Source organism: Triturus cristatus, chromosome 7 (genome assembly GCF_964204655.1).
Source record: "Triturus cristatus chromosome 7, aTriCri1.1, whole genome shotgun sequence".
In the NCBI taxonomy this organism is placed as follows: Eukaryota; Metazoa; Chordata; class Amphibia; order Caudata; family Salamandridae; genus Triturus; species Triturus cristatus.
Genome location: NC_140590.1, coordinates 1,368,379,608 through 1,368,399,067, shown reverse-complemented (window position 1 = coordinate 1,368,399,067; position 19,460 = coordinate 1,368,379,608). Strand labels below are relative to the sequence as shown.

At 44.6% G+C, this 19,460-nt stretch overlaps 1 protein-coding gene across 1 annotated transcript in view; it reads right to left on the bottom strand.

The window, feature by feature from the left end:
- The window catches only part of LOC146812074 (uncharacterized), a 236,105-nt gene extending 218,031 nt beyond the window's left edge, over window positions 1-18,074 (bottom strand). The window contains exon 1 of the mRNA XM_085619083.1: window positions 16,967-18,074. The gene's annotated coding sequence lies outside the window, so the exon portion shown is untranslated. The remainder of the gene's footprint in view (window positions 1-16,966) is intronic.
- Between the last annotated feature and the right edge of the window lie 1,386 nt (window positions 18,075-19,460).

The window sequence follows — 19,460 nt, the reverse complement described above, 5'->3', positions numbered from 1 at the left end:
AGGAACTGGCCACAGCTCTACTAAAGCTCCAAGGGGAGGTAGGAAGACTTAGAGCTGAAAATCAGCAACTTCATACAGAATTGGCACAAGTTAGACATCAGCCTGTCCCTAGTATTAGTGGAAGCGATACAATGCAAAAGAATAAACGTACTTATATACAACCAGCTCACTACACAGTTCCCTCTTCCACCCCCTCCTCTATAGTAAGCCCTACGCCTCCAAGCACCGAAAACCCTCAAGCAGTTCATGTATCGATACACACACATAACCCTGTTCCGTTGGCGGTGCCGGAAAGATTCCATGGGGATAGTGCGAAGTACAGCGTTTTCATAAATCAGTGTCATTTACAATTTTTATGTAAGGCTTCTTCTTTTCCTGATGATGCCGCCAAGGTGGCTTTTGTGATTTCCTATCTGGGGGGTAATGCGGCCAGATGGAAAGTTCCTTTGGTCGAAAATAATGACCCTCTTTTGTATGATTTCAACTCGTTCAAAGAAAAGTTGCGGAGTTTGTTTGCTAGACACACATATGTGCAGGCCAGTGATAATGAGTTGTTGAATCTGAGACAAGGCTCCAAAGATCTTCTCACCTACCTCACTGAATTCAATAGATTGGTAGTAGACACACAGTGGCCAGAGGAAAAGAGAACCTCCTTGTTTTACCGAGGTTTAAATGACGACCTCAAAGATCTCCTTTCCCAAATAGTCGATCCTCCCGAAGATTGTCACGCTTTTATTGACCTTGTTGTAAAATTGAATCATAGACTGAGTGAGCGAAAGGGAGAGAGATCTCGCGGTAACATGGCCCATTTCCTAGTTGTTAGAGGTGAGAAGAAAGAAAACAAAGAAACCAAAGATCCTAGCGAACCTATGAAAATAGGAGGTATGAGAGCACCTTTGTCTTTTGAAGAAAAGGAAAGGCGTAGAAAGAACAACCTTTGTCTTTACCGCGGTAAAGGAGGACATTATGCTAGAGGTTGTCCTGTCAAGTCTACTACCGTCCCTAAGACAGCTGCAGGGAGTCAAGAGTACACTTCCTTGTCGGAAAACTAGAGAGCTTGAAGAAAATGGAGGCCGATTCTTCAAGTTGTTGGAATGCCTTGGTCTCACAAAACTTAGCCAGTATATCGGCTCCAGTGGCTCGACATTTCATGCTAGCGGTCACTATAATCGTTTCTACTCAACGTAGAAAGGCACTGTCTATACTTCTTGATTCTGGGGCTACTGGGAATTTTCTAGATATTCATCTTGTTCATTTCTTGGGCATTCCCTTTGTGCCCAAAACAAAACCAGAACCGATAAGGGCAGTAGATGGGACAGAATTATCCTCAGGGTTAATAACCCATCATACTCCAGCTCTGACCATGGTATGTAGCAACGGACATTCGGAGGCACTGGTTTTTAGGTCTAGCCTAGCTATTGCGTTTACGCAATCGCTATGCGAGACTCTAGTAAGAGGGGCATTTCAAAGTGCTCCCAAAAGTGGATTGCATGGCGAGCACGCGCACAATCACGTGCATCGTGCCACCATGCAATCCGTTTGGGGAAGCGCTTCAGCCCACTGGCATGTGCATGTGCAGCCACAGCCTCGGCATCAATCATACTTCAAAGGGTCCGCTCCCCCGCCTGTATTGCGCTCCCCCACCCCAGCATGCCGAGAGATTGTTTCCTCATGGCGCCTTTCACAACTGTCCCTCCCCCACCACAAGGCAAGTCTCACTGGCTTTGACAATGCTTGTACTTTTCCTCATATTCCATTCTTCAGAATAAGAGTACTCCCTTTCCATTGATTGCTTCAGGAGCGCACGTGCTTCCTACTGCTCGCGAGAATTTACGTCTTCCTTTTATCGTCATCATCGTGCTCGCGTTCCATTACTCAGTAAAGTAAAAGGACTCCCATGAATGTGCAGCATCGCTCTTTGCTTTTTCATCTTGTGAAGTGTGACGCCGCATTTACTTTAGAATCAGGAGAATGAAAATAAGCAAATTTTTAACCAGCTTTCTCAATGCTGCCTGTGCACCATATTCTTGGTCATGAAGTTTCATTTGTATAAATCAGAGTCTTCTGGGCCTTGTAGTGTCGTTTGCTTCCATCCACTTGATAACAATGATTTATGAAGGCACACTCCAGGACTGGATGCTTAATGGTTGCTGTGAGTGGAGGGGTAGAGCAAACATACTTGTGTTATATGTTTGTATCAAGGAAATAATGGTTCTGAATTACTTTTGTACGATAATAGGAGAGAGGCCCTTTCTGTCATATCTAGCACTTTGAGATGACTCTAGAGCAGAGTAGAGCGCTATACTTGCAGCCAACATGACAACACATCCCTCAGCAGGCGGGCAACTAGAGCCAAATTTCGGGGGGCTAAGTCTTCCAGCCATAGGCAGAGTGGCTGTAAGAAGGGGTGAAAACACAACAAAAGCCTCATTAATGAGTAAATGGTCTTTTAAAGACCTTTGAAGTACTCGGGTCCGGCTGCAATTAGACGGATGCCAGCCCGCGAGGCTGTCTCAGCCGGGCTGACACACATGACGGGGGGACTGAAGCCCGGTGAGCCCAATGGGTGTTGCGCGCCTGTCCCCAGGCCTGTGTCTTTGGGTAACAGCATGAGTGCCTGGGTATCTCCAGAAATGGTACTCTGTCTGTATATTCTCATCTCTGCCTCTGGATGTCCACATGTGCATGAAAGCTGTGTGTCTGTATGTGTGCCCGCACTATACAAAAGTAAGACCTATGGGCTTTTTCTGTGACTGGTTAATAATTCTATTCTTTCCTAAAGTGATTGGCCTTCAAAGGTTTGCAAAACACAAAGCTGAGGCTGTGACGAGGTGATTCGCCCCGAGTGGAGGGGCAGACACAGACTGATCGATCAGGCAAGAGACAGGATTGAAGTATTGATTGCAGCTACACTATCATCAGCACTGTGAGAAGTTGGCCTGGCATATGTTGTTCCTAGTTATAGGGACACCTTGCACCAGTCCAATTCGACTCTTATTGATGATAGGTTTAAGACAACCTTTAAAGAAAGCTATCCTAGTGGTAGCTGTGGAGAGCAGCCTTCAGGCTAAGTCTTGAAGGAGTGTTAAGCTTATTGTTTTACCATAATAACCTCTTGAATGACCAAGTGAAAGAGTAGTCCACACAGGTATATATATAAAATATATGTATTTATTCTAGACAGAATCCCACAGTCACTTTATGTGACTAGTGGCAAAGTTACACTTCAAACAAGCATTTATAAACACAATAAATAGCACAGAAATCAATGGGCCCCAGGGGGGGACCAAACCATATACTAAAATAGTGGTATAAGAACCACGACAATTCTACAGGCAATGCCTAGGGCATTCAGGATCGCTTGCCCCTTCAGAATCCACCCACAGTTATGAGGAAGGGGACCCACGGGAGGCGTGTGCAGTGCGAGAAGCTACTGTCGGGATCTCAATGTTAGCCTATGGAGAATGTCGCGGTTGAATATTTAAAGTTAAAGGACACTTCTAGCAGTAGTACAAAGTTAAGACTTGAGACTTAAGGCTTTGGAGAGCCCACCACCACGGGAGTACCGAAGTACCACTGTTACCTGCCCCAGGGAAGCCGGGTGCATAGGTCGATTCTGGTGTCTGGTCGCGGGCTGATTTTCAATGGAAAAGTAGTCCAAACTGCTGCTAGCTGAAAGCGTCGCTGAAGTCGTGAAGATTGAAGATGTAGGAAATGTAGAGAAGGACCTGAAAGCAGAGGGGACAGAGTCTGGGTCACGGCACAGTGACCAGGGAGCTCACAGGAAGGAGCTCGTGGATGTTGGGTGCTTCAGGTGAGGAAGGTACAGCTGGGCTCTGCAGTCACAGGCTCCGGGAGGCTTCAAGGAAGGCCAGCTTCTGGAGGGCGACTGTCCCACGTCGGATGAGGGTCGCTGCGGTGTTAGTGTCCCGATTGGATCCACTAAGCATTGGCAACCGCAACCCACGCAAGATGTACAAAGCAGCTGCTGGTGCAGACCCACGAGGTCTGAGGGTGCTCTCCTTTGCAGGGAGCGCAGAGCAGGCCTGGAGCAACCAGGGGAACTCTTGGAAAGGTAGATTGTCCTCCGTCAGGGCCCACAAGTCGAGAGACAAGGGACCGCGGAAGGCAGCAAAATGGAGTGCGTAAAAGGGCTCCCACGGGCCACCGGAGCGAACTAGGGAACTGAGCTTTGGCACGGATGCTGCTTGAAGGTTGGCTCAGAAATGGGCCAAAGCACAACTTCCCCACTGGTCGGGGTCGTGTGCTATGCAAGAGGTGGCCGGGGTCTCGGGGTATGCAGGGATCTCGGCACCCACGTGGTCCACGGTGCTCAGACTTGCTGGGCACGCTCACAGGACTCTGGGATGCACTGGAGACCCACCTCAAGGTTGATGGAAGGCGTTGAAGTTCGTGAGAGCAGCGAAGTTCCAACCGGGTATCTTGCAGTCTTTTAGGTGCCTGCCAAGCAGGGGGATAACTCCTTTATCCCAAGGGAGATTTCTTCAGTCAGCTGGGCAGCAGCTCGTCGAAGGTCAGTTCTGTAAAGTTCTGGACGAATCTAAGGCTCTGGGGCAAAGTTATTCCCATATATCCCCAAGATTAGGGGATGGTCCCAAATAGAGCCTACCAATCAGAGTAGAGGCGGGAAAGGGTGGCTACACCCACTCCCCTTTGTGTGTTTCCCACCTGGGCGAGGGGCAGGATGCCCTTGAACCGGTTCCAGGCGGTGTATGCAGAATTGGGGCTCTGCAGCTGCCTACGTGCAACTCTGAATGGACATTTGGTGCACCCACCCTGTTCCAATCCACATATCCTGTCTGGGGAGGTGCTGGCACCTCCCTGCCACAGGAGCCCTATTGTCCAGATGGCGAGGCTGGGGTTTTCCCCAGCAACAGCCAGCCAGAGTCGTGTAGGTGGCGGACAGTAGCCCTTTTGTGGTACATGTGCACTTTTAAATTGGTGTCTAAATTCTACCGCTTTTCCCATATCACCCTCCTAGCAAGGGGGAATCGTACCCTCATGCCCATGGCTGGACTGGGGGTATGATTCCTTCATGTTTGACACCAAACACGATATGGTTCTGTGTAGCCATTCCCAAGTTACAGCGATGACGCGATAACTTATAATGCGGTTAAGAGTATATGGTATGGCTACACTACAAACAACCCAGTAACGATTTTACGAAGGTTGCAGAGAGGTCCTACTCATGTAGGGGTCCCCCCTCACACATACCTCAGCACCCAGCCCTGTAGGATTACCAGGGCCTGCCATAGGGGTGACCAATGAGAGTATATGTGTTGTAAGGGTGTGGGATATAGGGTACCTACATCCCTGTAAGGGGTGCTAGCACCACCTTACCCAGACTACAGTAGTGGTCTGGTGGTGTCAGTTTGTGTGGCTGTCCCAGGGTGGCACAATAAGTGCTGCAGCCCTGGTAGGCTTACTGGGGGACCCATGCCCTGGGTACCTAGGGTACCATCTACAAGGGACTGGTAGGGTATGCCCAGCATCCAATTAGGTTTGTACCTAGAGTACTTTACATCAGTTTTAGGGAGAAAGCAGATAGGCTGGGGTCCTGGATAGCAGGATCCCAGCCAGACTAGTCAAAAACCACTTAAATACCAGGCAAAAAGTTGGGGGCAACCATTAGTCAGATTCCACTCTCCTACAAGCACACAGGGGCAGGGTTCTAACCGCCTTCTATTGTAGGGTAAAACGAAGACAAAGTCACGTTTTTATGCAGCTGACTACAGGATTGGGTCTCACTTGGGAGCTGGATCAAGTTTACAGCAGATAAAATGTTTGCACGCGAGTCACTGCCCTCTGCTATTCACTAGAGGGCAGGGCAGTGTCACAAAACACGATTTTCTTAAGAAATGACTTTTTTAGGTCTAGCCTAGAAACGGTTTCAGTTTAATTATTCGCTTTATGTGTTAAAACAATATCATAAATGATAAAATATGTACTTGTATGGATACACAGAGGGGTCTGGGTGAGGCCTCTGCATCTCCTGGGCTGTTCCACTATCATTCGCATTCTGCTGCTACTCCCACAGCGTACAGCAAGGGGTGGTGTGGGAGCACACTTCAGCCACTGGCTCTCTTCCACAGCGAGTGATGGCATTATGCCTGATCACATGTGCAATTTGTAGTAAATTCCTGGCACATGAATAACTCAGCATGGTATGAGGTGTCTGAATTAACTTTATTGCCCCGAGCGCCGGGACGCGTCCTTTCCCCGCGTTGCCTCGCGGCGATCTGGCGCATAGCCGCGCCCCTTCCCGGCATGCCCTAGGCGCGCTCATAAACACTAGAGCGCGTCACTACACAAATTCCTCCTAAAAAAAAGCCTACTCCAGTGCCAGGGCTGGTGGACCAACGCATTGCCTATGCTTTTTTAGGCCTCGCCTAGCTATTGCGTTTACGCAATCGCTATGCGAGACTCTAGTAAGAGGGGCATTTCAAAGTGCTCCCAAAAGTGGATTGCATGGCGAGCACGCGCACAATCATGTGCATCGTGCCGCCATGCAATCCGTTTGGGGAAGAGCTTCAGCCCACTGGCGCGTGCACGTGTAGCCACAGCCTCGGCATCATACTAAAAAGAGTCCGCACCCCCGTCTGGAATGCGCTCCCCCCCCCCCGCCACAGCATGCCGAGAGATTGCTTCCTCATGGCGCCTCTCACAACTGTCCCTCCCCCACCTCAGGGCTAGTCTCACGGACGCATTGCCATCCATCGATTTCACTTTCATGCCCGTGTTCTCTTAGCCTTTCAGCACACAGCCCGCCCTCCCCCCTCCGTGTTTTCTTGCAGCTTTGACCAGATCTGAGTCTCAAACAACCAAAATAATAAGTTTGCCCTGCACGCTTTCTGCGCTTACAAAGTTGACATATGCCGCGCTCATTCCCTTTTCATCCTTCTAAGGTCGATAACATTAGCTCCATTAATTCTGCGTCTAAGGATTTAAATAACCATATGTTTTCTTGCAACTTTAGGCACTTCACACATACAGCCCCACTGCTCACACACACAGGCATCAAGGCAGCAACAGAATGCTCTGAGCCCCACCAGTGTTTGCCACACACACATGCCTCTCGCATCTCGTGTTTTCTTCCAGCTTTGGCCCGTGTTCTCTTTGCCTTTCAGCACACAGCTTCTCCGTAGCCACCATTTAACGACCATCCTGCCACACTCATTCCATTTTCATCCTCGCTTTAACTTTCATGCCCGTGTTCTCTTTGCCTTTCAGCACACAGCTTCTCCGTAGCCACGATTTAACGACCATCCTGCCGTAAACACCATTTAACTACCATCCTTTTAGTTAAAATAAAAGAATTGCCTCCAAGGGTTTAAGGAACCACAGAAATACAAGGCAAGGCAGCAACAGAATGCTCTGAGCCCCACCAGTGTTTGCCACACACACATGCCTCTCGCCTATCTCTCCCCCGCCCTCCCCCTCCGTGTTTTCTTGCAGCTTTGCCCAGATCTGAGTCTCAAACAACCAAAATAATAAGTTTGCCGTGCACGCTTTCTGCGCTTACAAAGTTAACATATGCCGCGCTCATTCCCTTTTCATCCTTCTAAGGTCGATAACATTAGCTCCATTAATTCTGCGTCTAAGGATTTAAATAACCATATGTTTTCTTGCAACTTTAGGCACTTCACACACACAGCCCCATTGCTCACACACACAGGCATCAAGGCAGCAACAGAATGCTCTGAGCCCCACCAGTGTTTGCCACACACACATGCCTCTCGCCTATCTCTCCCCCGCCCTCCCCCTCCGTGTTTTCTTGCAGCTTTGCCCAGATCTGAGTCTCAAACAACCAAAATAATAAGTTTGCCGTGCACGCTTTCTGCGCTTACAAAGTTAACATATGCCGCGCTCATTCCCTTTTCATCCTTCTAAGGTCGATAACATTAGCTCCATTAATTCTGCGTCTAAGGATTTAAATAACCATATGTTTTCTTGCAACTTTAGGCACTTCACACACACAGCCCCATTGCTCACACACACAGGCATCAAGGCAGCAACAGAATGCTCTGAGCCCCACCAGTGTTTGCCACACACACATGCCTCTCGCATCTCGTGTTTTCTTCCAGCTTTGGCCCGTGTTCTCTTTGCCTTTCAGCACTCAGCTTCCCCGTAACCACCATTTAACTAACATGCTGCCACACTCATTCCATTTTCATCCTCGCTTTCACTTTCATGCCCGTGTACTCTTTGCCTTTCAGCACACAGCTTCGCCGTAGCCACCATTTAACGACCATCCTGCCGTAAACACCATTTAACTACCATCCTTTTAGTTAAAATAAAAGAATTGCCTCTTAAGGGTTTAAGGAACCATAGAAATACAAGGCAACATATACTCCGAATGCCATTCAGAGCCACATAATTACATGCCACATAACTACAATGCACTCAATACAACAGACACTCCAAAAACCAATCAGTGCCACACCACATAATTACACAGCGCTCAATGCCACATACACTTCAAATACCACTCAGCGCCACATAATTACACACCACATAATTACACTACACTCAATGCCAAATGCACTCCAAATAACACTCAGTGCCAATTAATTACAATGAAACAATGCAAGATACACTCAAAATAACACTCAATGCCACATAATTACACGCCACTAAAATCAACATACACTCCACACAAAACCACTCAGTGCCACATAATTATATTCTACATAATTACACTATCTATCTATCGCCCTCACTCTCTATCTATCTATCTATCTATCTATCAGACTATTGCATTCTATCTATCTATCTATCGCATCACCACAGCATCACTTAGCACCACCACAGCATCACTCAAGGGCATCACTACATCACTATGCGCTACCACAGCATCAATTAACGCCACAGCATCACTCGACACCACCACAACATCACTCACCGCCACCACAGTATCAATCTGTACAACCATTCAACAACAACTGGCTATAATATGTTCTCTCAATATTTAGGCTTTATTACAAATGGCACAAAAAAAATGATAATATTTAACTTCTGTTCTTGGATTTTAGGAGCAATTAAATACACTAAACATAATCTTCACAAGAGTTATTAACAAAAGTTTAAACGATTGCCATTATAATTTACATTAACTTTTATTTAAGTATTAATTATTTGCAAAAATTAAAAGCCATTGTTATTTGTAATATCAATACATCTAAGTCACGTAAATACAACACATATTGCATTACAAATGCTATAAGTGTCACATTTGCAACAGTTAAAACTATTGACATTGTACATGAGAAAGCTAGCAATTTCAATATTTTCAATACCAACACATAAATAAAAAATTAGTCAATTTACAATACAAAAAGCTCAAACTTTCCTAATGCGAGACCTATTGCATTGCAAATGCTTGTTGATTTGATCGACACGCCTAACTTTGGAGCCATACTTGGGGTTCCCTGGTTGCAGGTACACAGTCCCCATATAGATTGGAATTCCCGCCAGGTTACTTTAAAATCCTCTTATTGCTTGTCGCACTGTTATGGCAAAGCCAGGGAATGGGGAACATCATTATGTTGTGCCATGGACCTTGCACGGGAGACCCTTCCTCACCTGTATACAGACTATAAAGAAGTGTTTGACGAGGTGAAGGCAACTGACCTACCTCCACAAAGGAGTTATGATTGCCGGACAGATTTAATCCCGGGGCAGAATTACCTGTGAGCCGTGTATACGCCTTGACTGAACCAGAAACAGACTACTTACAGAAGTATATCACAGACATGTTAGAAAAGGGATTTCATTAGACATTCCACCTCTCCTGTGTCATCTCCCATCTTTTTTATTCCTAAACGTGAAGGCGGGTTAAGAGCGTGCCTTGATTACCGTGCCCTGAATAAGGTCACCATTAAAAACAAGTATCCTCTCCCTCTCATACCGGTTCTCCTAGACCAAGTGCGGGGAGCCAAGATATTCACGAAGTTAGATCTCAGAGGAGCCTACCATCTAATAAGAATAAAGGAAGGAGACGAATGGAAGACTGCTTTCCGAACTAAATTCGGATTATTCGAATACTGCGTCATGCCATTCGGTCTCTGCAATGCTCCTGCGGCATTCCAATTCTTTATTAATGAAGTCTTACGTGAATATCTTGATGTATTTGTGATAGTCTACATTGATGATATTTTAATATTCTCACAATCAGAACAAGAGCATGTTGAACATGTCAAGAAGATTTTGAAAAGGTTAAAGGACAATCAGTTGTTCGCTTAATTGGACAAAAGTACATTCCACACTACTAAAGTGGACTTTCTAGGATTTGTCATTTCACCTGAGGGTATCCACATGGACCCCAAAAAGATCGATGCCCTGGTCAAATGGTCCAGTCCTAGTAATGTAAAGGAAGTACAATCTTTTCTTGGATTCGCCAATTTTTATAGGCGCTTTATTGATCATTTTTCAGATCTGATCGCACCTATTACTCGACTACTTCGCAAGGGTGTTGTTTTTGTTTGGTCTTCTGAAGCAGAGCAGGCGTTTTCACAACTCAAAGACAGGTTCACCTCGGCACCCATTATTCGCCACCCAGATAACACACAGCCTTATTTTGTGGAGGCAGATGCCTCTCACTATGCAGTAGGAGGAGTGTTGTCACAACGTAATCCTGCTACTGGCTGTTTACACCCTGTAGCTTATTTTTCTAAGACTTTGCTGCCTGTTGAGCAAAACTACACCATTGGTGAAAGAGAGCTTTTAGCCATCAAGCTTGCTTTTCAGGAGTGGCGACACTATCCCCTGGGTTCCCCTCACACTATCACCATTTACACGGACCATCGGAATCTACAATTCTTTAGATCTGCAAAAGCATTGACGCCTAGACAAATGAGATGGGTCTTGTTCTTCAGTGAATATGACTTTAGTATTACCTATAGAACAGGAACCCAACAGGGAAAAGCAGATGATTCATCAAGATTGGGATCTGACCAAAGAATACAGGTAAACGAGTGCTCACCAGTCATCCCTTGTCATAAAATAATAGGAGCAGGAGAAGTGGGGTTGAATCCACCTTCCTTTTTAGGTCAGTAAACCACCGTCTGTTTAGCTATTCCTTCCCTTGAATGGTTGACAGAACCCCACCATACCATAAGAGATGGTTTGTATTACCATAAAGAGAGACTATACGTACCACTAGTGGAGTTACAACAACAAATCATTAGATGTTGTCACAACACCTCATTGACTGCTCACCCTGGTGGAGAAAAGACAGTACAGACTTATAAAAGATGGTTTTGGTGGAAAGGCATGAATAGGGATATCTTGGCCTATGTCTTGGCATGTCCGGTCTGTACTAGACAGAAGTCTTTACATTGGTCTCCAGCGGGGTTACTACAACCTACACCTATTCCTTCGGTTCCGTGGCATTCAGTCAGTATGGATTTCAGTACGGACCTCCCTAGAACGCAAGGTTACTCTGTCATATTGGTGGTAGTAGATATGTTCACCAAGATGGCCCACTTTGTGCCATTGAAAAAATTGCCCTCATCCAAAGAATTGGCACAGGTGTTCATCGAGAACGTGATACGTTGGCATGGCCTGCCCTCGGTGATAATCACGGACAGAGGAGCCCAGTTTATTTCACGTTTTTGGCAAGGGCTGTGTACGAACTTGGGTATAGACCATCGACTATCCACTGCGTACCATCCGCAAACAGATGGACAAACAGAAAGAAGCAATCAAACACTGGAACAATACTTACGCTGTTTGTTATCAACCATCACTTCTGATTGGGTTCAGGCTTTGCCTTTAGCGGAATTCGTTTACAATAACACCACACATTCATCCACTGGTGTATCTCCCTTTTTCTTTGCCAATGCTCATCACCCCAGAATTTTGCCCTTACCTTGCCCCTCAATTTAGTTAACATTCCGGCAGTTCAATCTCATCATGCGACCCTTTCAAATATTTGGGAAACTGCAAGAATTGAATTACACAAAGCAACAGAAGCAATGAAGCAACAAGCTGACAAGCATCGCCTTCCTGCCGCAGCGTATAAAGTAGGTGACAAAGTATGGTTAGCTACCAAGAATCTAAGACTAGAGGGTCCCCGTAAGTTACAACCCCGTTACATAGGGCTATATACCATCATCAAGGTTATTACTTCTGTTTCTGTGAAATTAGACTTACCAGCAGAAATGCAGATCCATCCCGTGTTTCATATTGCTTTACTTAAAGTGTATGTTTCTCCATCTGACCCTGAAAACCTGCCTCCCCCTGTCCAGGTGAATGGAGAAATAGAATATGAAGTAAGAAGGATCATGGATTCGCGTAGATGCAGAGAAAAACTCCAGTATTTAATAGACTGGGTGGGTTACGGCCCCGAAGATAGGTCTTGGGAACCGGCAGAAAACGTACATGCCCCTGTTTTAGTTTGTAGGTTCCATGCCCTATATCCCACAAAACCCCGTCTTGTAAATAGGCCTTTGGGTGGGAGAACTGTTAGACAACAAGCTTCATGCATGATTCTGTGTAGCATAGGGAAAGCTTAGGTGCTTGCTCTTTGGAAATTTGGCACACTTTTAAGATGGTCCCTAATCTCTCCACACGAGGTGGAGTTTGTTGATACTCCCCTCCTTTAAATGGCACACCAGCTGTAGAAGCCGTTGCTTGGCTTTCGATTCCTGACTAGTATCCTCGCTCTACCTACAACTTTATTCCTAGCGCTTACCTTCCCTGCTGAGCGATTCTTGTTTTCGGCCCTGTGTCAACTACATCGGAATCCGACATAAAAGAACTCCTTGCAGTCGCGTTCCCCTTTTTTTATTTACGCGACTGCATTCCGCATTCCCAGTTCCGCTCTGCTTCCTGCTCTTAGCCCGTGAGAGTAATCGGACTCTTTCAAATTCCCTTCCCCGTCATTTTCCCCCTTTATCTTGCCTCAAGAAACCTTCAAGGGTCGCGTTCTTATACAACAAAAGACGCGACCGCGTTTGAGGTTTGTTTCCAGAGCCTTGATTTCCCTGATAACTATTCCCGAGACCGCGTTACAAGAACAAAGAGACGCGGTCTCTTTTTGATCCTTGAACCTGAGTTTCCCCTTTTACGAAGTTCTGCGGCCGTGTTCCGATAGCGGAAAGACACGGCCGCTTTTTGAAATCCTGGACAAAGATACAATGTAACCACATTGAAAACGCGTCTTGAACGCGTAATTACTTTTGATCTTTTTAGCGCGATATCGCGCGTCTGCCCTTTGAAAGCTTACTGCATTTTTACGTTGAGCTGCACAAGAAAGAGACCCTGAAGCAGCGCTTATTTTGATAGGCTGTTCTACTTTTTGGATTCACTTATTGACCTACCAGCCTCCTCTTCATTTCTTCATCCTTTATTTTTTTTTTATTGAAGCCTGCTACTGCTGCTATTAAATAAGTTATTTACTGGCAATTCTCCAGACAACGTGTGGATTCTTCATTTGGCGTCAAGAGATGTCCAGCCGGTGAGGACTGTTTTATTTCTATAGAGCAAGCACTCAGTAGACCCTAAATGAATGGTATGTTTAAGCTGAATTGGGAAGGGAACGGATTTTCTAATGATATCTTTATCTTTCTATAGGTAATCACTCTTCCTGTTCTGTGGGCCCTACTAAGTGAATCGGCTGGGGGATTTAGAAGTGACACATCCAGGTTTCAAATCCCCACATCTCTTTAGATCAATTTATGGTTGTTGGTGTTCTTTATCTCTTACATTCATACTTTGGTTTGAGGAGAGTAGGGAATTTATCGTCGCTCCTGTGGATTGAGCCTAGCTGGACTGTAGGTTAGTGGAATCGGCAACAAACGGGCTCTGCTTTATCCTCTGCGTGCAGCCCACCCTGTGCCTCAGCCCCAACAGCTGCACCTCACGCTCACTTCACAGAGCCCTTGCTTTAAATTACAGACAGTTTTTCAGCCTACAAAGTAACCTTTAGTCGATTGTTGCTCAGCAGCACAATGCAGCCTTCTTGTTCTATGCTCTGAGGGAAATCTGTTAAAAATCTAATTTTATTTATGTTTTAACACTCCATAAGATTGCGCGTGCTTTTCGGCAATCTCCCCTTCTCCTTCGCATTCCTTACACATAGTTACTTGTAAATGAGCCCCTTCACCCACGTCCTCGCTTGTACCAGCCCTGAGCACACTCATCCTGCAAGAACTCTTCATTTGCATGGCTGAGGAAAGTATTTGCAAGGGAGCAGCAGCTGACAGGGTGTTTCAATGCTGCACAGTAAGAATGCCTTTTTTACCTTTAAATGCGGTATTTGCTTCTGAAACAATGCAAGTCGTTGAGTGATATTACAGGCTTACACAATGCAGGGCAGCCTCATTACTCTAGCTTCTTAAGGACCAATTACTACAACCTAATTACCATTTGTATGCCTTATACTCTTCTGCCAAGGAATCAGAGGCGAAAGAGCAGCAATGAGTCAACTGTCTTGCACTGCTATAAATCACATACATTGTTCTCCTTTCTCATCACGCCCCTCCTTCCCTCTTTTCTTTTTTCCAGCTGGCTACAGCACATTTCCTCTCTGCTTCTTGTGTTTTGTCTATAGTGGTTTGTCCTCAGAGACCTGTGGGATGCGCTTAAGTACAGCCATGAAAGCCAAGACATAAGTACATCTTAGAGCTGGTGAAAAGTTGTGTATGATGCATGGTTCCATAATTTATTTGATTTCTAGCAGTTTGAGGTTCTCAGTTGGAGAAAAGTGCAATGTAAACTTTCTAAATTAGAAACCTGCAAAATGAACTGAATTTAAAGGAAATATAAATGTACTTAATCCCACAATTTATTTCAAATGCAGACCCTTCTACATGTAAAGGACTTGGAGTGTTCTACATAAGCACAAGTTACATTACACAAGGACACATTTATTTTTACAAGCACGGGGGATTAAGTGATTTTTTTTGTGTTATCTCACACTACATAAGAGTGCATCTACATGCCATCTCCTCTCCTCCCCGGTGCTCTTCTCACATTGTCGATACCTGCCAAAGTCCATGTGCTTTCAGGGCCTCTCTATCCCTTGACCGCCCCTCCCCCTTTTCCTCCCACTTCATCTGGCTTCGTCTTTGCTTGAACCTTCTCTCCCACCCCCTTCCTCGCCCTTCTCCCTACAGACAGCAGTGGCCGCCACATAGCCAGAAAGCGTCGTATTTACCAAGTAAATAGTCCTAATTGTGCGACCAGTGCCACCTTGATAAGAGCACTGTACACGATTCCGTCAAAAAAAACAGTAGCAAAAGAGACTCTTTTGCTACTGTTTTTTTTTACAGAATCGTGTACAGTCGCTTTTATCACTGCTCCTCTCGAGACGGATATTTATTTACATAGACGGCGGTCATACTTTTGGAATATATTCGCAATCTCACATATGGTACGTGTCTCCTCAGGGGGACTTTTACTCATTATTTTCTTCTGCCCTTCTGTCCTAATTAGTTGGCTTATACATGTCTTGATGGGGTATTTAGATATAACATTACAATTTGCTTATTCTATGTATTAGAATTACTTTCCAGTTTAGGGTGCTCTTCACCCAACCACACACCCATGCAAAAGGGCCTTCAGAATATACAACTCTGGACCCACATAGGCATACGTATGCCCCCTTTTTACTGATGAAATATTATAATATATATATATGGTATTTTCATTTTTCATTGTTATGTTTTGTATATAATTTTGCAAAAAATTGTTTTGTATGGTTATATTTATGTATGGAGTGTTTACAATATATTTCTTTTTGTCCTGTGCTCATTCTCTTAGTATGTGGTGCTTTTAAATGGGTCTTTTAATGTATTTTTAAATGTTTTCTGTTGTTCGTATATTTATGTTATGTTTCTCTATACTTTTCCAGCCCTGACGAAGTTCAATTTGAACGAAACGCATTGGCTGAGACTATGGTTGGACAATTAAATTAAAATAAAGATTTTTTTGAGTACAAACAATTGACCACTTGGTGTGACGTATTAACAAGGAAATTGGTGGTGCACCGCTCCAATCCTCTTCACAAATCCTGTTCTGTAGAGACTGTCCAGAAGAAAACATAAGCCTCACGCTTGCTTCATTGTCAGACTTCAGAAGCTGTGTCCAGGCTACAGAAAGGCTGAAAGTCTTCAAGGAAACAATATCAGCCAGAGAGACCCACCATAAATAAGACATTAATAAATATAAGTGAACTTCTTGGAATGTGACTCTGGCTTCAAATTTACCTTTCATTTCCCGAGCAGATAACATTCCAGACCCCACCCTGGACTTAAGAAGGGAGCTCCCGCACACCTGGGTCTTTTGCAAGATTATTAGTCTGCATTAAAACAAACAGCATGATATTCTACAATGTGCAGTGGTAAACAACCATGACTAAGGGGTATAAACACAATCTTATATGACGCGGTCAACGCTATCTGCAGCATAGCTCATTTAAAAAAAACAAAAATTGTTTGCTGTGCCTAGAGCTCAGGCACACAGCTGAAATTGTATCTAATCAGACCTTAAAACAGGCAGTTTGGCACAGACTGCTTCAAAAATAGCAAAATAATTTCCACAAAAGACTGTTGAATGATTTAAGTTACATATAATTAAAAGAGAAATCTGGAGCACAATAATTGCCACGCTTCATTACAGGGAGAGGTGACAAATGAAATTAGACATGAGACACAAGGACGCCTCCATAAAATGCTTAAATGTTAACCAGAATTTTTGTTACTGCACAATATATTGCCATTCTCAATAAACAAGTCATAACACTTTTATAGTGTTTCAGTAGCTTATATTGCACAACTGCTGACCAAGCTAAAACTTACAACAAAAACTTATTATTAATCACATTGGCGAAACCTCTTGCATTTACCAATGTTTGTTATAATCAACTTCCTTTTTGCAAACTGAAGTCTTTGCTTATGAAATTTCGCAAAAAGAATTGGACTAACATTAGTAAAAGTATTACCTTCTTCACCATGCACATCAAAACGATCTTGAATGCGTTCATATTATTCACATTAATGATTGTAATTTCCTTCACCAGGACGCCTTCGCCGTTTCTGACATCACTCTGCTACTACACCATAGCACATCGCACGGTATTAGTGCGGTGGCTACCTTTCCACAAAATGTTGAGACAGTGTTGAAGCTTATATTCAACGGAAGTATTTATGTCTGTAATAACAGCCAAAAGACTTGGGACAAGCCGTGTGCTAAGAACCAATCAGAAAAGAGAAAACAGATTCCTCTGGGAGTGTGAAAGCATAGTGAGATTGAATTGGCTCGAGGAGCATTGGGATTGGATTGGCTAGAGAATTCTTATCAGATACTCATTGGATACGGGGTTCCAGAAATTGGCCTGGGAACTCACGTGCCAGATGTTCAAAGACTGAAACGCAGTAGCAAGCGCGCTTGCGTGCAAGGCAGGGAATTAATATGCTACATATTGCAGCTTGCATCTGTAATCAAGTTCCGGAACTGCTCACTGAATGATTTTCCTTGTGTGTCACAATAAACCGGCATCCAGACGTAAGGCTAACAGACGAATGTGAATAAAATCTGTGTTTTTCTATACTTTCGGACTTAGGTCTGATTTACTGGACTGCGCCCTGAAGCAATATCAGTGGCGCCATTTGTGACCGAGAGCCTCCCGGCCTGTATCTTCCGCATGAAAGACCAGAGTCTTGTCCTGAACGCAGCCACAGTAGTCAATATTTACTCTGCCGTTGTTCAATCGGATTGACGTGGGGCGCATATCTCTTTTGTAGCTCTCTCGGGAAGTTGGCCTCCTGATTTCCGAAGCAGGGTCACTGAATGGGGAATAAAGAGTGTGGTGTTCTAGGCAGAGGCGCATGTTATTTCCACTCTTCCACCCTCTGCAGTGCAGGTTGCTAGGCTTCTTTAAATTACACTCTTGACATTTGCTCGAGATCACTTTTAGGCTTATTTGGAGGGCCACGTAGAGGTGTTTTCGCGTCTGGAACTCAACCTGCTCCATTGGCTTTAGGCTTACACCTTATACATCCAGACTATCCTCCACTCAAAGTTGCAGTTACCCTGCTCCAGTGGTCGAAGTGGGGGGGGTGGGAGTAGGGGAACTGTGGGCGGGGCATCAGGGGGCGGGAATAATCAGGGATTAGTTCAGTGGGCGGAGTCAGAGGTGTGGCTAGAAAGAGCAAAACATCCTAATTTTTAGCATGTTTGGCATTCCACTGACCAGTTACAGCTTATAAGTGTTTTTTAATGCTACCAATAGAAACATGTTTATTTGAGGTTTAATACAAGTTATTGACATTAAAATACATTTACAATGTGGGATACGTTTTCAATCACAGAATGTCCCAAATACGCATATAAGTGGAATCGTAAGCCATGTGTGTCCAAACCATGCAGTTTCTTTCATCAGCACTTTTCCTCCCTTTTTCTAACGATTTCTGAACATAAAATGTGGCTTTAGATTCTATGACAGAAGGCCCCCACGAGTGCTTCAGCACTGTTGATTACATCATTCTGTGCCCCACCCCCCCCCCCCCCGGCCATGCAAAATTATATTCCTACGTTTTTACGTGATTCACGCAACATGTCATGAAGCCAGCATTAGATGCCTCTTAGTTTCCGGTTATTGTATCTAAACATAGGACACTCAAAAACCCAGACCTGGTGGTTTTGCAGATGCTTTTAGTAGTATCAGACGAATGAAATACAACTATGTTATTAGTAGTATGTGTAATGACTACTCGAGTTAGTTAGCAATGAGAATTGCAAATGCATCAATTCTGAGATTATGAGACTCAAACAGTGGTAGAGTCAGAAATAGGTAGTGGTCCTTGGATTATCTCAATCAGTTATTTTCTCCCCTCCAGACTACTATCCGCTGCAATCACTATTAGACACCTTCGTTCTTTATCTCTCCACGAGCACTGTAGGTGTCTGGAAATACCACCCCAACAGAGACTGCATGAGAGAACTTCAAACATGGATGGCAAATATCCTAGTTTGCAATTGTTTTCCACATTATTATAGCTCTCCCATGTTTGCCACATAATGCACCATCTGCTGCATAATTTGATGGTTTTAACTAAAAAAGAATTGTAGCTCAAATTGATTAACAACGTGACTTGTGTTGCTGTGAAGTGGAGGGCCCTTTACAAAGGTTGACTGATCACGTTCTCAGTGCTGTACTTGTTTATTAAACTGTTTTGCAGAGACTATTAGTATGTGTAAAAATGTCAAAATAGTAAAGTATCAGAAAATGTACAACATTATGCTGCAGCCTTTTTTGCTGCAGGATTTAGTCAACACTGCAACGTAATTTTGTCTTCCATTGCTGCATAATTGCAGTGGCATCAAAGCAGGCAGCACATGCTAAAAGTGCTTTTGCATGAAGCAGAGAGACCGTGAAGTTTGCAAACTTAGGGGAATATTTATGGGAATGGTGGCCTAGGGCAGCACAGCAAGTT